Source organism: Salminus brasiliensis, chromosome 12 (assembly GCF_030463535.1).
Source record: "Salminus brasiliensis chromosome 12, fSalBra1.hap2, whole genome shotgun sequence".
In the NCBI taxonomy this organism is placed as follows: Eukaryota; Metazoa; Chordata; class Actinopteri; order Characiformes; family Bryconidae; genus Salminus; species Salminus brasiliensis.
In genome coordinates, this window is record NC_132889.1 from 16,182,503 (window position 1) to 16,198,921 (window position 16,419).

Consider the following 16,419-nt stretch of genomic DNA (forward strand, 5'->3'; position numbering starts at 1 on the left):
TTGTAGGTTACAATATTCTCTACTATGGATTTTATCCCACTATTATAATATCAAATAATAGATCTAATATCTGCAATACGAGAGGGTTATTCTTGTTCCTCCAGCAGCAGCAGAGTCGCTGGGTCAAAGGAAACGAGCCTCGTCATTTCTTTAATGAGAGTTACAGTCAGTTACAGATTCTGGCCGCTAGACGGCGACAAAGCGCCAATTACACCAGTGTTACTCCAGTAAGGGCAGACATATGTTTGTCGTAGCGTCTCTGTTTCTGGTAAACGTGTTATTTATCACTGTATATTCAGTGCCAGCATTTAATCATTTATCTAGTGCCCTGGTGGTGTCCAGCACTTTTCTGATTATAACAATTATACAACTATCAACAAAAAATCACCAGTTTAATTTCATTTAATGTAGTTTAATTCAATTTAAAACATCTGTTAAAAAGTCACCACTATTAATACATTTAAAAGCATTTAAAATGATTGGTTGAATAATACAATATCAGTATCATTTAAAATGTTAAAAATGATAAACGCTGTAAGAGGAAAATACCGCGCTGATGTAATGTGGTGGACTGAACAGCAGATGGCGCAAATATACCGTTTAATATCAGACTGAGTTAAACCTGTGTTAAAAGACCAGCAGCTGGAAAGCGCCAGTAGAAATCCTGATTAGAGTTGATGGGTTTATTTGGTCAGTGGACACTGACCAAACTGACTGTTTAATTTGCCCTTCATATCAAAATTATACACCAGGAATGACTAAGTGGAGGTTGGTTAAGCAGGGTGACCAGACGTCCTCTTTTTACCGGACATGTTCTCTTTTTGGGATGTGAAAAATGTGTGTGCATTTATTTCACGTCTGCGTCTCTTTCTACAGTCGCTACTCAGTCTGTGCGGATTTCTACAGCTTTAAACACACTGTTGAAGTCCCGCCTTCTCACTGCCGCGATTGGTCTACATGTACTGCGGTCTACAGCAACCATTGGTCAAACTGCTTCTCCCCACAGTCGATTGGCCACAGCCTAAAACACAAATGTAAATAAACACAAATATGCTTGTCTGTATCTGACTTTTTATTTTATTTAGGAATTCGTTTATATATTTTACATTGACATGAAACTGAAAAACATCAAATAAACGCTGGTAAAAGTAAAACTTTTTTTTATTATTATTTTACTTGACACTCAAGTTGGACTGAAAGGAGATTTGGCCCTGTAAGCAGAGTGAGGCTATTTATTAGTTTTGTTAAATTAGTAAGTGTATGTGCTTTAATGTTCATTAACTAACTTAGAGATATTAAACATTACATATTAATGTCCTTCTCTTACTAATGACACTCAATGGAGTAATAAAATAAAACACTTCAATTGAAATAAAATCTTTATTCATTTTAAAGCTTCTCAGGCTGCAACAAACAACTATTTTTACAATCGAATAATCTGACGATTATTGAAATAAATAATTGATTTAGCTTAAGGTAGTTTAAATTAAACTTTAAATTCAGAAATTCACTGTGTTAATGAATTACCCTGCTAATATTAAAGTTACATAATATAAAAGATTAATAAAACTCCAATATCTTTTTTTTCCAAATTTTAAACCCAAGGATATGTAATGTAGCAGCAATAAAATATAACAAAAGTACATCAGAAGGGCGGAACTTCATCAGTAACCTGTAACCTGATTGGTTGTTTGTGTTGAAGGGCGGGGCTTTGTAAGTAAACAGGCACCATTTTGAGCATTACGAGAACTCCCATTCATATTTCAACCATTAATAACATCTCTGGGTTGAGTTACTCAAAGATTTCTCTAGTTTACACTTTTTTCAGCATCGCTGTGAGGATTTGATTGCATTCAACGACAAGAGCTTTAGTGAGGTCAGTATATTGGTTGATCACTCCACCTAATCATCCCCAACTCTCCAACCCATCTCTAAAGTTTTGGATGGAGCACCATCCATCATTTCAGAAAACACAGTTCCACTGATCCACAGCTCAGTCTAACCTACAGGGGCTAGACAAGCTGTGTGTGTGCATTTGCACATCTGTGTCAGCAATGAGTGCAACATAAAGTAGCTGAAAGCATTGGTTCCTAGGGGGAAAATGATATATTCACAAGATTTCAAGTTGTTTACTTATGCTCACAAGACTTTGAATTGTTTACTTATGTTACTAGTATGTTGCTTACTTACCCACATTATTTTGACTGAGTTGATGTGTTCTTTCATACATTATATCGACTCAAGTATTGATGGTTACTCCAACATATATCACAATTAGTAGGAAACTAGAAAAACCATGAGCAAGGGACCTCTCCAGGAAGCTACGAACTGGGGATGAATAAGCTTCAGCAGATATATCATTTTTAAAATATTTTTTAAATGTTTTTCTTTAAATCATTATGTATCCACCTGATGTGTTTTTTTTTCAATAATGACTGTACGCATATAATCATATATCATATGATACTATGTTACTATACTCACATGTACTGATTTAATCACCCTGATACATTGTTCGTAACAAAGTTACGAAAGGGGGGAAATGATGGTTATTTGTATTTGAAAATACGTTATCTGCATTTAACATGTTCAATGTATGTATTATGCCACAACGACCTTAGCATGACACCGCCAGCCGAAACACATTATGACAAAAAATATGCGTAGGGGTGACCGCATCATGATAAGGAAGGTATATAGGTATATGGCAGAGCCTTGCTTTTTAGACTGCTTTGGGGAAGTGCTGTCTGTCTCAGGCTAACACATCACATGTAGTGCCTTAGTCTTCACTCTTCTTTGTACACTTTATGCAGAAATAAAGGTTGTACTCTGCCTTTCTATTGACTACGGAGCTGGATTCTTTTATGCATCATTCTTAAGTGCTTATTAGCTAATTGGGGAAATTAGAGAGAAAGCGTCGACAACCACTCAGCAGAAATTTTGGCCTCAACCATCCTTGAGGTCATAATTACCTGCTGATGTCAGATAGAATTCTGAGTCCAGATTTCAAAAGTAAACACAATCAAAGTTACACCTCTGATAACACAAGCTCTTCAGATCTGCTCTTGAAAGCAACAGCAGCTACGTCTCCTACAGAAACATCTACAGAAATGGTACATTTATCTTCTGAGGTGTATTTTTATTAAAGTAGACTAAACTTTCTAACTGTACATAATTATTAAATATTCATATTTTAGTTTCAGGATTCGAGGAATCGTTCTTCTGCAGGTCAGTAAGGCCTCAGGAGGAAACTAGTACCTACTAGACGGCTGAGAGAGTACTTGGAGGAAGCGGCTGCAGCTAAAAGTAGAGCTTCTAAGCCCGAAGCTCCAGAGATCTCAGTATAGGTGTTGAGCCCCAGGCTGCATCTCCAAGTCTATCAGTACTCCTCAGCAGGTAAACCAAACACCAGCACAACCTAGAAACCCTTCATCCATGATCCTCCTTCATTTAATAGACTCCTCCTTCAGAGTAGAGGTAGTAAGGCTCCTCTGTAGATGTGGATTTAGGTCCAAAAACAATCAGGTTCTGAATCTTCTTCTTGTGCTTCTTGATTCAGACTGTTGTCAGTCCACCCACTGCTCCTGACTCAGTCCCAGAGACCAGCTCCACTGGTAGAGAGAGCTCCCTGCTGGTCCTGTGGTGGACCCTCTGCTCAGAACTCCTTCAGGACATCTCCATCCTTACAGCCTGCAGCTAGGCTGAGAAGTAAAGCAGCGTCTGTGGGAGGAGTGCCGCTGAGTATGAAGGTCCAGCCTGATGGACAGGTCCATATCGCAGAGGTCTTCAGCTCACCCACTGGGACAAGCTTCGCCCCTCACTTTGAACTGGATACAAGCAGAGAGCCAATGCCTAAGCAGCGGAAAAGGAAGAGGAGGAGGCAAAGACACTGAGATCAGGAAAAGCAGCAAACATGACTTTTAACCCCTTTTTTACTATTTTAACTACTTTTATTCTTATTATTGTTATTAAAATGTACTTTTTTTTCTCTCATAACTGATGTACTGTCATGAAGTTTGGCACAGAAATGTGCAATTGTGAAATATAAGCTTAATAATAGAACTGTAAATGTTACGTTAGGGTTCACACCCAAATCTATAAACCTATTCTAAAACTGAACTGAACTTCTAAATTTCACTGAACCAAACTGGATTTAACTTCAACAAAGTACTGATACATAACATGCTTACCATTTACACTATGATTATTTGCACAGCTGTACAGATGTTAAGTTTCTATAAATGTTTATATCATATCTGTACATAATAGTTTGTATATAGATGTCTACTCAGGCTACATATTGATTTACAGTATTCAAACCTGTACAAGTACAGATTTCTGATTACAGCTCTTTATTACTTTTTAAACTTATTATTTATTCTATTTATTGTTTAGTATATTTTTCTCTCTTAGTGTAATACTTGTTAACGGTCTGTTTTTTGTTACATAAATATATAATACATAAATGGATTATTCTAATATATATATTCATTATGTAATATAACATAATTATAATATTATTCTTATAAGCACAGTTTATACTTACCTGACATATCGAGAGTCTCTACACCCAACTGAACGACGCGTGAAAGAAGGGCCATCTAGAGATCACAATATGTCAGTAACAGCTTCCTTGTATAAAGACTCTTCTAGGTGTAAGTAGGTCAGACCGGCCGGTGCAGTGACACATCCTATCCCCCCAACTGTCCCATTGGTTAAAATATTGCACGTGATTAATTGCCCATCTTCACACAGCTGTCATACTTATATGCCAGATTAAAATGTATGAAAAGATATTTATTGATTATTACTGAGATGTTTTTATCTGAATAAAGTATTGCTATTTATTTGTATTAATCAAATGTTAAACATTAGCAAGTTAAACTGATGTAATATTGTTGCTACTCTGGCATTTAAAATTGATACCAACAGCACTTGCTATCCGCTATCGAGCTAACCTTGTGCAAGATCAGCAGATAATTGGCCCATTGATCCAAAAAAAAATAATAAAGCAATAAACAACAACTACCACTAGATAAAACACACTATGAAAGGGGGGGGGGGGGGGCAACTCGGCTGGCTAAGCAGTAGCATGCTAGCTAATACAATCCAAGAGAACTTGTAGTGACAAGAAATATCAGACCCGACCCCCCACCCCCACCCCCCGACCCCCCTATACTGAGGACTTTATATGACCAACACTATTAGACATTATTCTAAATGGATAAAGCAATTGATTATGCCCTCCGTTTTGTTCGGACCCTATAGGGCGCTCAACCGCAAGTCTAAAATGAAGGGGTCCGTACGGAGCTTTTGTGCAAAAGTAATAATGATCCTACATTTTGATATAGATAACTGCTCACGTTCTCGACACAGTACATCATAAAACAACTCAACACACATTTTAATCAATTATGAGACTTAATTCAAGACGTCAGTGAGTCTGACCAGCCGATAAGCAGATCAGTTCACCAGTCAATCAGCACTCAGTAGCCAGAATGGAAGCGGTTTCTGCTCTACATCTGTTTCCTGTAGGGCAGGATGTGTACGCTGTTACATTTTCTTCTTATTCATTTATGTAAGGATTTCTTCTGCTTTAGTAATTAAAGATAATTCCTGCCTGAAAGACCAGAAAAAACATTCAAACATTTTTAACCATTGAAACAACTGAAGTCCTATAATTGTTGATTAAAAGTGTGTTGAGTTGTTTTCCTCTGTTCTGTGTTACAGTGAGAGCTGTTATCTGTATAAAAATGATGAATCATTTATAAATGACTATTTTGAACAGCTTCATATAGACCTATTGTTTTGGACTCACTCTGGGGTCCCTCTAGCGTCTGAACAAAAGACATCGAGTTGTAGGTTACAATATTCTCTACTATGGATTTTATCCCACTATTATAATATCAAATAATAGATCTAATATCTGCAATACGAGAGGGTTATTCTTGTTCCTCCAGCAGCAGCAGAGTCGCTGGGTCAAAGGAAACGAGCCTCGTCATTTCTTTAATGAGAGTTACAGTCAGTTACAGATTCTGGCCGCTAGACGGCGACAAAGCGCCAATTACACCAGTGTTACTCCAGTAAGGGCAGACATATGTTTGTCGTAGCGTCTCTGTTTCTGGTAAACGTGTTATTTATCACTGTATATTCAGTGCCAGCATTTAATCATTTATCTAGTGCCCTGGTGGTGTCCAGCACTTTTCTGATTATAACAATTATACAACTATCAACAAAAAATCACCAGTTTAATTTCATTTAATGTAGTTTAATTCAATTTAAAACATCTGTTAAAAAGTCACCACTATTAATACATTTAAAAGCATTTAAAATGATTGGTTGAATAATACAATATCAGTATCATTTAAAATGTTAAAAATGATAAACGCTGTAAGAGGAAAATACCGCGCTGATGTAATGTGGTGGACTGAACAGCAGATGGCGCAAATATACCGTTTAATATCAGACTGAGTTAAACCTGTGTTAAAAGACCAGCAGCTGGAAAGCGCCAGTAGAAATCCTGATTACAGTTGATGGGTTTATTTGGTCAGTGGACACTGACCAAACTGACTGTTTAATTTGCCCTTCATATCAAAATTATACACCAGGAATGACTAAGTGCAGGTTCGTTAAGCAGGGTGACCAGACGTCCTCTTTTTACCGGACATGTTCTCTTTTTGGGATGTGAAAAATGTGTGTGCATTTATTTCACGTCTGCGTCTCTTTCTACAGTCGCTACTCAGTCTGTGCGGATTTCTACAGCTTTAAACACACTGTTGAAGTCCCGCCTTCTCACTGCCGCGATTGGTCTACATGTACTGCGGTCTACAGCAGCCATTGGTCAAACTGCTTCTCCCCACAGTCGATTGGCCACAGCCTAAAACACAAATGTAAATAAACACAAATATGCTTGTCTGTATCTGACTTTTTATTTTATTTAGGAATTCGTTTATATATTTTACATTGACATGAAACTGAAAAACATCAAATAAACGCTGGTAAAAGTAAAACTTTTTTTTTATTATTATTTTACTTGACACTCAAGTTGGACTGAAAGGAGATTTGGCCCTGTAAGCAGAGTGAGGCTATTTATTAGTTTTGTTAAATTAGTAAGTGTATGTGCTTTAATGTTCATTAACTAACTTAGAGATATTAAACATTACATATTAATGTCCTTCTCTTACTAATGACACTCAATGGAGTAATAAAATAAAACACTTCAATTGAAATAAAATCTTTATTCATTTTAAAGCTTCTCAGGCTGCAACAAACAACTATTTTTACAATCGAATAATCTGACGATTATTGAAATAAATAATTGATTTAGCTTAAGGTAGTTTAAATTAAACTTTAAATTCAGAAATTCACTGTGTTAATGAATTACCCCGCTAATATTAAAGTTACATAATATAAAAGATTAATAAAACTCCAATATCTTTTTTTTCCAAATTTTAAACCCAAGGATATGTAATGTAGCAGCAATAAAATATAACAAAAGTACATCAGAAGGGCGGAACTTCATCAGTAACCTGTAACCTGATTGGTTGTTTGTGTTGAAGGGCGGGGCTTTGTAAGTAAACAGGCACCATTTTGAGCATTACGAGAACTCCCATTCATATTTCAACCATTAATAACATCTCTGGGTTGAGTTACTCAAAGATTTCTCTAGTTTACACTTTTTTCAGCATCGCTGTGAGGATTTGATTGCATTCAACGACAAGAGCTTTAGTGAGGTCAGTATATTGGTTGATCACTCCACCTAATCATCCCCAACTCTCCAACCCATCTCTAAAGTTTTGGATGGAGCACCATCCATCATTTCAGAAAACACAGTTCCACTGATCCACAGCTCAGTCTACCCTACAGGGGCTAGACAAGCTGTGTGTGTGCATTTGCACATCTGTGTCAGCAATGAGTGCAACATAAAGTAGCTGAAAGCATTGTTTAGCAGGGGTGTCCACAAATAATTGGACTATAGTGTAAGTTAAGTGAAACACTTGGAAGCTTTGAAAGTAGGTTAGTTTTAGACAACTCTGAAAATCTGAAATTTGAAAAAGAACTTTTTACAGTAAAATTGAACAATATCTGCATTTCATCGTACAATTCTTCATGCAGCTCATGATTAAACAGTCTGACAGTCTGTTCACCAAATGTCCTCATTTGCTTTGGCAGATAAGTAGAGCTGGGTGTCAGCATAGCAATGAAAGTCAATACCATGTTTACGGATTATTTTGCCCAGCGGCAGCATATAAAGAGTAAACAGTAGCGGACCCAGGATTGATCCCTGAGAAACACCATATCTTACTTTTGAGTAGTAAGAATATTCATTATTTAAGTAAACGCATTGGTGGCGATCTGTTAGATAAGCGAGGGCAGATCCTTCAATTCCTAGAGTATTTTCAAGCCTGTCAAGCAGAATTGCATGACCTTCTGTGTCAAAGGCAGCACTAAGGTCAAGCAGCACAATAGTAGTGCAGCCCCTATTAAATGAAATGAGGTCATTTGTGGCTCTTAGTAACACTGTTTCAATGCTGTGGTCGGGTCTAAATCAGACTGAAAGGCCTTGTAAATGCTACTGTTGTGGCGGTAGGTGCACAGCAGCTGAAACACTGCTTTTTCTAGGACCCTGGCTATAAAGGGGAGATTTGAGACTGGTCTATAAATACCAAGCTCATTGGGGTCAAGGTTAGTTTTTTTAAGAAAAGGCTTGATAATTGCTGAATTAAGGGATTTAGGAATGTAGCCAATGTTGAGGGAAGAGTTAACTATGGCCAGTACTGGTTGTATAACCCTAGGTAGAACCTGTCTACAACTGTGTGTACTGTGTTGTAGTAACCGGATGGAAATATTCAGAGTGTGCATTACAGCTGGTGCACCATTCATCAACATTCACTGCAGTGGTTTTTAGTCCAATGTTTTCAATTTTATCCTGCTAATGTCAGCAGGAATGGCTGAGTTAGTTTGTCTGTGACTGCTGGTGAGTTTATTCACAGTATTAAAAAGGAATCTGGGCTTGTGTTTGTTATTGTCTATTAGTGATGCAATTTATGATGATTTGGCTTTAATTAAAGCTTTTTTGTATTCCGCATGACTATGATGCCAGACATAGCTGTAGACATTGTTACGGTACGTTTGCTCATAAAGCGAGGCGGCAGGAGGATATCCTGGTTTAAGACTACAAACATGTCTGGTCAAGTCAGATTTATTTGTATAGCACTTTTTACAACTGTTGTCGTCACAAAGCAGCTTTACATAAATAGTGATTAATAAAAGACAGAGACAAAGAAGAAAGAAGAAAATAACGTAAGACATGATGGTCAAAGACCCCCAGTGAGCAAGCCAACCAATATAATAATGGTGGTATTAATAATGGCAGATAGTTACGAGTTGGTTACGCAGCTGGTTTGACGCAGGTAGAGGGGACCTCAGCGGGCAATCTTCCAGCAGGTCAGGCTGGGTGGCCATTTACTCGGAGTAAAATTGAACAATATCTGCATTTCATCGTACAATTCTTCATGCAGCTCATGATTAAACAGTCTGACAGTCTGTTCACCAAATGTCCTCATTTGCTTTGGCAGATAAGTAGAGCTGGGTGTCAGCATAGCAATGAAAGTCAATACCATGTTTACGGATTATTTTGCCCAGCGGCAGCATATAAAGAGTAAACAGTAGCGGACCCAGGATTGATCCCTGAGAAACACCATATCTTACTTTTGAGTAGTAAGAATATTCATTATTTAAGTAAACGCATTGGTGGCGATCTGTTAGATAAGCGAGGGCAGATCCTTCAATTCCTAGAGTATTTTCAAGCCTGTCAAGCAGAATTGCATGACCTTCTGTGTCAAAGGCAGCACTAAGGTCAAGCAGCACAATAGTAGTGCAGCCCCTATTAAATGAAATGAGGTCATTTGTGGCTCTTAGTAACACTGTTTCAATGCTGTGGTCGGGTCTAAATCAGACTGAAAGGCCTTGTAAATGCTACTGTTGTGGCGGTAGGTGCACAGCAGCTGAAACACTGCTTTTTCTAGGACCCTGGCTATAAAGGGGAGATTTGAGACTGGTCTATAAATACCAAGCTCATTGGGGTCAAGGTTAGTTTTTTTAAGAAAAGGCTTGATAATTGCTGAATTAAGGGATTTAGGAATGTAGCCAATGTTGAGGGAAGAGTTAACTATGGCCAGTACTGGTTGTATAACCCTAGGTAGAACCTGTCTACAACTGTGTGTACTGTGTTGTAGTAACCGGATGGAAATATTCAGAGTGTGCATTACAGCTGGTGCACCATTCATCAACATTCACTGCAGTGGTTTTTAGTCCAATGTTTTCAATTTTATCCTGCTAATGTCAGCAGGAATGGCTGAGTTAGTTTGTCTGTGACTGCTGGTGAGTTTATTCACAGTATTAAAAAGGAATCTGGGCTTGTGTTTGTTATTGTCTATTAGTGATGCAATTTATGATGATTTGGCTTTAATTAAAGCTTTTTTGTATTCCGCATGACTATGATGCCAGACATAGCTGTAGACATTGTTACGGTACGTTTGCTCATAAAGCGAGGCGGCAGGAGGATATCCTGGTTTAAGACTACAAACATGTCTGGTCAAGTCAGATTTATTTGTATAGCACTTTTTACAACTGTTGTCGTCACAAAGCAGCTTTACATAAATAGTGATTAATAAAAGACAGAGACAAAGAAGAAAGAAGAAAATAACGTAAGACATGATGGTCAAAGACCCCCAGTGAGCAAGCCAACCAATATAATAATGGTGGTATTAATAATGGCAGATAGTTACGAGTTGGTTACGCAGCTGGTTTGACGCAGGTAGAGGGGACCTCAGCGGGCAATCTTCCAGCAGGTCAGGCTGGGTGGCCATTTACTCGGAGAAGGTAAAAAGAGAGTTCGTTCTGAGAGGAATTTTATGGAGAGCAGAGAATGTTGAGCAGTATCAGAATGTGTCTGATGACTCCGGCAGGTCTGACTATAACAGCCTAATTAAAAGGAGAGAGCCAGAAGGTAACACAGACACGGGAGCACCCTGAAAAAGCCAGCATCTATCTGCTCAACCGTCCACAAACCTGAGTGATTGCGTGTAAGCAGTGAGACGACAGCTCCAGCATCTCAGTGTACTACAATTCTCTGGGTCCGCGAACCCCTGGATCTACACCCTTTATCTAAGGGGAAACATTAATTACCAAAAGCTAAACTAAACAGATGAGTTTTCATCTTTGATTTAAAGATTGAGACTGTGTTTGAGTCCCAAACATTATCTGGAAGGTTATTCCAGAGTTGTGGAGCTTTATAAGAAAAGGCTCTTTCCCCTGCTGAGGTTTACTGAATTTTGGGAACGAGTAAGAGTCCAGCACCCTGAGATCTAAGTAGTCTTAAAGGTTTGTAATATGTAATAAGATCCTGCAGGTACTCAGGAGCGAGGCCATGTAGGGCTTTATATGTTAATAGAAAAAAATTGTATTCAATACGGAATTTAACTGGGAGCCAATGAAGTGCTGATAGAACTGGACTGATATGGTCAGATTTTCTAGTTTTAGTAAGGACCCTGGCTGCAGCATTTTGAACCAGCAGAAGTTTATTGAGGTTCTTGCTGGAACAACCTGACAAAAGTGCATTACAGTAATCTAGCCTTGAAGTAATAAAAGTGTGTACTAGCTTTTCTGCGTCCTGTAGAGATAAGGAGTTTCTGCATAAAGGCTGTCCTACTAATATTGGCTAGTTTAGTTGCTCAATTGCTAAAAAAAAAAAGATTTTAGCCACTAAACCAGGAATAATGGAAGTATCAGCCAAGTCTAACATTAAGTCAGATAGTTTATTTCTAGTGTCTTTTGGACCTAAAAGGAGAACCTCGGTTTTGTCACTGTTGAGGAGAAGGAAGTTATGTGACATCCAGAGTTTTATATCCTTTACACAGTCCTCCATTTTGTGTAATCTAAATTTATCTTCAGGTTTGGCTGATATATAGAGCTGTGTGTCATCTGCATAGAAATGGATATTAACGCCATGTCTGCTTATAACTGAGCCCAGTGGTAACATGTATAATGTAAATAGTAGCGGCCCTAAAATTGAGCCTTGCGGAACTCCATATCTTACTTCTGTGTAATTTGAAGATAAATATTTTATCTTTACAAACTGATAGCGTCCCGTTAGATATGATTTGAACTACGATAGGGCTGTCCCTGTGATTCCAACCATTTTCTCTAATCTTTCTAGTAATATAGTATGATCTATTGTATCAAAGGCTGCACTGAGGTCTAGTAGGGCTAATAAAGATACGTAGCCTTGATCAGAGGCAAGAAGGAGATCATCAACACTAGGGCTGTCTCTGTGCTGTGATTGGGTCTAAATCCAGATTGGAATTTCTCATACGAGTCATTCTTACTCAGGTATAAGCAGAGTTGTTGGGCCACAGCTTTTTCTAATATTGTAGATACGAATGTTAAGTTGGAGATGGGTCTGTAATTAGACAATACACTGGGGTCAAGATTTGGTTTCTTGATTAAAGGTTTTATGACTGCTAATTTTGGGGTTTGGGGTACATGCCCAAGGCTAAGGGATGAATTTACAATTGTTAAAAGAGGTCTGATTATGATTGGGAGTATTACTTTTAGCAATTTAGAGGGAATTGGGTTGAGTGGACAGGTTGTACAATTTGATGAGTAAATAATTTTTTCTAGTTCTGGCTGTGGAAGTGGGTTGAAGGCTTCCAGTCTTTGTTCTACAACTAAGTTATCTTCTAAAACAGCTCCACCAGGTGACGGCCATGTTTGATTTAATAAGCAGGGTTGGATTGGTTGTCTAATATTTTCTATTTTATTATTATAATAGTTCATAAAAACAAGTTTTATGGTTAAAGATTGGGTTGAGTATCTGCCTGGCTTTTAGTAAGTTTAGAGATCTCACTAAAAAGTATTCTGGGATTGTTTTTATTTTTCTCAATTAGCGAGGCCAGATACACTGAGCGAGCTTTAATGAGTGACTTTCTATATTGACTAAGGCTGTCCTTCCACGCAGAGTGGAACACCTTTAGTTTGGTCGTCCGACATTTACGCTCTAGTTTCCGCACTGTTTGTTTTAAGGTACAAGTTTGATCACTGTACCACGGTGCGAGCCTTTTTTGCCTTGTCATTTTACTTTTAAACGGTGCTACTTTGTCTAAGGTTGATCAAAGGGTATTCTCTAGATCGTTTGTTAATTTAACGAGCTCCGCTTGGTCTGGCGGAGTGTAAGCTAAGGTTGATGGGGTGGGATGTTTTTAGTAAACTGTACAGCTGTCACTGCGGTTATTGTGCACTTTAGACAGTGTTGGGGAGACAAATTAACATTTTGCCTAAGATGTAGCTCAGGAGATTAGATAATGGTCTGATATTACTGAGCTTTGAGGTACAATATTTAGATGATCAATGCTAACACCCAGGGTCAGGACTAAATCTAGGGTATGGTTACAGTAATGTGTGGGTCCAGTTATGTTTTGTGTGATGTAGACAGAATCTAAGATTGATACAAACGCCTTTGTTAATGGATTGTCTGTTTTTTTTAAATGAATATTAAAGTCTCCTACTATTATAACTTTGTCGCTGCACACTGCCAAGTCTGCAGCAAAGTCACTAAGTTCTTTTAAAAATTCAGAATAGGGCCCTGGAGGCCTATAGATATTAACTAGTGTGAATGCATTTTTATTTGTGGTTGGATTTGATATATTAATGTAGAGAATCTCAAAAGAAGTAAAGGTGATAGTGTTTTTGAGTAATATCTAGTGTATTCTGGTAGATTATGCATACTCCACCTCCTCTGCCTGATAATCTAGGGCTATGTACATATTTATAACCTGCGGGAGAGGCTTCATTTAGTGCTATATATTGATCAGGTCTAATCCAGGTTTCAGTTAGGCAGAAAAGGTCCAGTTTCTGATCACATATGATTTCATTTACGATCACTGCTTTCGAGGTTAGTGATCTAATATTAAGTAGACCGAGCTCTAGACCGAGGTCTGAGGTGCTGCTGTTATCATTTGATTGCGAGATCGTTTGATTTAACACTGATTAAATGATTAAAACGAGCTTATCTAGATGTTCTATGTTTGGGTTTAATTCGGGGCACAGTCTCAATACGGTAAAACTCAGGTGACGCCTCAAAGCAGCGCGCAGACGGTCGGTTTAGCCGTTCTGTATGCGGCCTGGTCTCGACTCTGGATTGTCAGCAGCCTTTTACACTCCTCTGCCGTCTAACTAGCAGACTATGGGCTATGCTGCACGAAAGTAGGGCAGCACCCTCCCGCGTGGGGTGGACACCATCCCTACCTAAAAAACCAGGCTTGCCCTCAAACTGTAACCAATTATCTATGAAGCCCACATGATTGTCTGAACACCACTTGGACATCCAGCGGTTCAGCGCTGTGAGTCGGCTGTAAGACTCAGCTCAGTCGGCTGTAAGACTCATTGGGATGGGGCCAGAGCAAATTACGGCATCGGACATCATCTGGTCCAGTTTAACCACCTCTTTAATATTATCCTTCATAACTTCAGACTGCCGCAGACAAATATCATTGGCCCCTACATGAATAACTATCCTTAAATATCTCCTGTTTGCTAACCACTTAAGGTTGCCGCTAATGTCCGGTGCTCTGGCTCCCGGTAAACAGCTAATGGTTACAGCTGGAGCCTCTAAAGGACGAGCTATTTTCACGTGTCGAACAATAGAGTCTCTTATTACCAGAGTTCTTTGAACTGGCTTCTCAGCGGGTGTTTCACTGAGCGGGGCAAACTTGTTTGACATTCGAATCGGGGGGAGGGAGTGGTGTTCCGGTGGGCTAGCTTCGGCCTTAGCGCTAGCAATTGCCTTAGCTTTCCAGCTATGCCGCTAAATAAGTGCTAGAAAGTGGTAGAAAGCAGAAAAAACAAGCTAAACACGGAGACAGTGATTCCTCCAAGGTCCGGATCAGGAGTCAGGATTTCCCACAAGGGTTAGCGGCAAGCATTAGGGTCAGGGGATTAGGTAAAGGTCAGAAATGGAGTCAGGCTGAGAAATGCTTACTAAATGTTCTGTTTCAATACGCAGGGTCAGAACTAGGTCTAGTGTATGGTTGGACGTATATCTATGAGTTGGACCTATAACATTTTAAATAAATCCCAAAGCATCTAAGATTGATTTAAACCCAGTTCTAAGGGGGTCCTGAGTCTTTTCAAAGTGAATATTGAAATCTCCAACAATCAAAGCCTTATCAGTAGAGACAGCTACTTCTGAAAAGTCAGCAATTTCACAAAAATTGCATTTCAAGAAAATCTGTATAAGGTCCAGGAGGATGATGGACTGTAATAAGCAGAAAAGAGTGCTGCTTTCTAGAAGCCGGAGAAAAGCCTGCCACTTTAAGGCTAAGCACTTGAATGATTTAGCTTCATAACCTGAGTTTAGGATTATACCTAGAACTGAATCATAGATTGAGGCTACGCCGCCGCCACGACCAGACCTTAGTGGAAAACTGCAGTAGTTAAAGCCTGGGGGAGTCGATTCATTCACAGCAATAATTTATTAGGTTTAACCCACGTTTCACAAAGACAGTGAACTGAGGGGGTTTACAGTAATCATTTCATTGACAATGACAGCTTTACGTGCTAGAGACTGTACATTTAACAGCCCAAACTTAACGCGGGAGTTGCTAGTACTCGAACATCACGAAACGCTAATGTTGAGTCTAATCAGGTTGTAAAAGACCCCAGGCGGCTCAGACGAAGCCCATCTCTACGGTAGAGGGCTGGATGCTCCCGAAACCTCTCCCAGATGTCTAAGAAGTCTGCTCCAACGCTGACGCACCAATCCCGAAGCCAGCAGTGGAGAGACGGCTGAACGGCTCGCTCCTTCAACCGTACGCGGGCGTCCATCTTCTTCCGGACGGTGTGATACCAGAAGCTTGCGGAAGTGCTACTTCAGAACCTCGCTGCCGAGACGACATTTGTTCCAACGTGGAGAACCACGGTGCCAACGGCCCCCAGCCTCGTCTTCTGTTGGTAGAGCCCGCTACTCCAACAGCCACTGGATCTGCCGGTCCAGCAGGGCAAGCTCCTAGCTGAGCGTTCGAAGAGCACGTTCCTCCACGGTCACCATGTTCCTCGAGGTAAACAAACACACAGAAACACAATCGACGGATGGTGAGACGAAGGAACGTGAAGCAAGAGGTCGCAGTTGGCACAAAGATTACAAAATCAACTAGCTAAGAGAAATAAGCAAAAGCGAAGATGAAGGAATATCAACTGAGGCTGAGGAGTAACAAGTAATTTTTTCAAGTAATAAGAGAGCAAACAATCAAACAGCAGGTGAGCGAGCGTACGACCTGTCCACCAGAACCGGAAACACTTGCAGAGTTCATAGCTTTATGATGGGAGTCATATGTCTGCTGTAACTGGTGGGGCTCTGGT

The 16,419-nt window shown here is 39.3% G+C and overlaps 1 pseudogene; it reads right to left on the reverse strand.

Annotated features, from left to right (window-relative positions):
• Nucleotides 1–14,203: 14,203 nt before the first annotated feature.
• Nucleotides 14,204–15,885, reverse strand: LOC140574532 (uncharacterized; annotated as a pseudogene).
• Between the last annotated feature and the right edge of the window lie 534 nt (nt 15,886–16,419).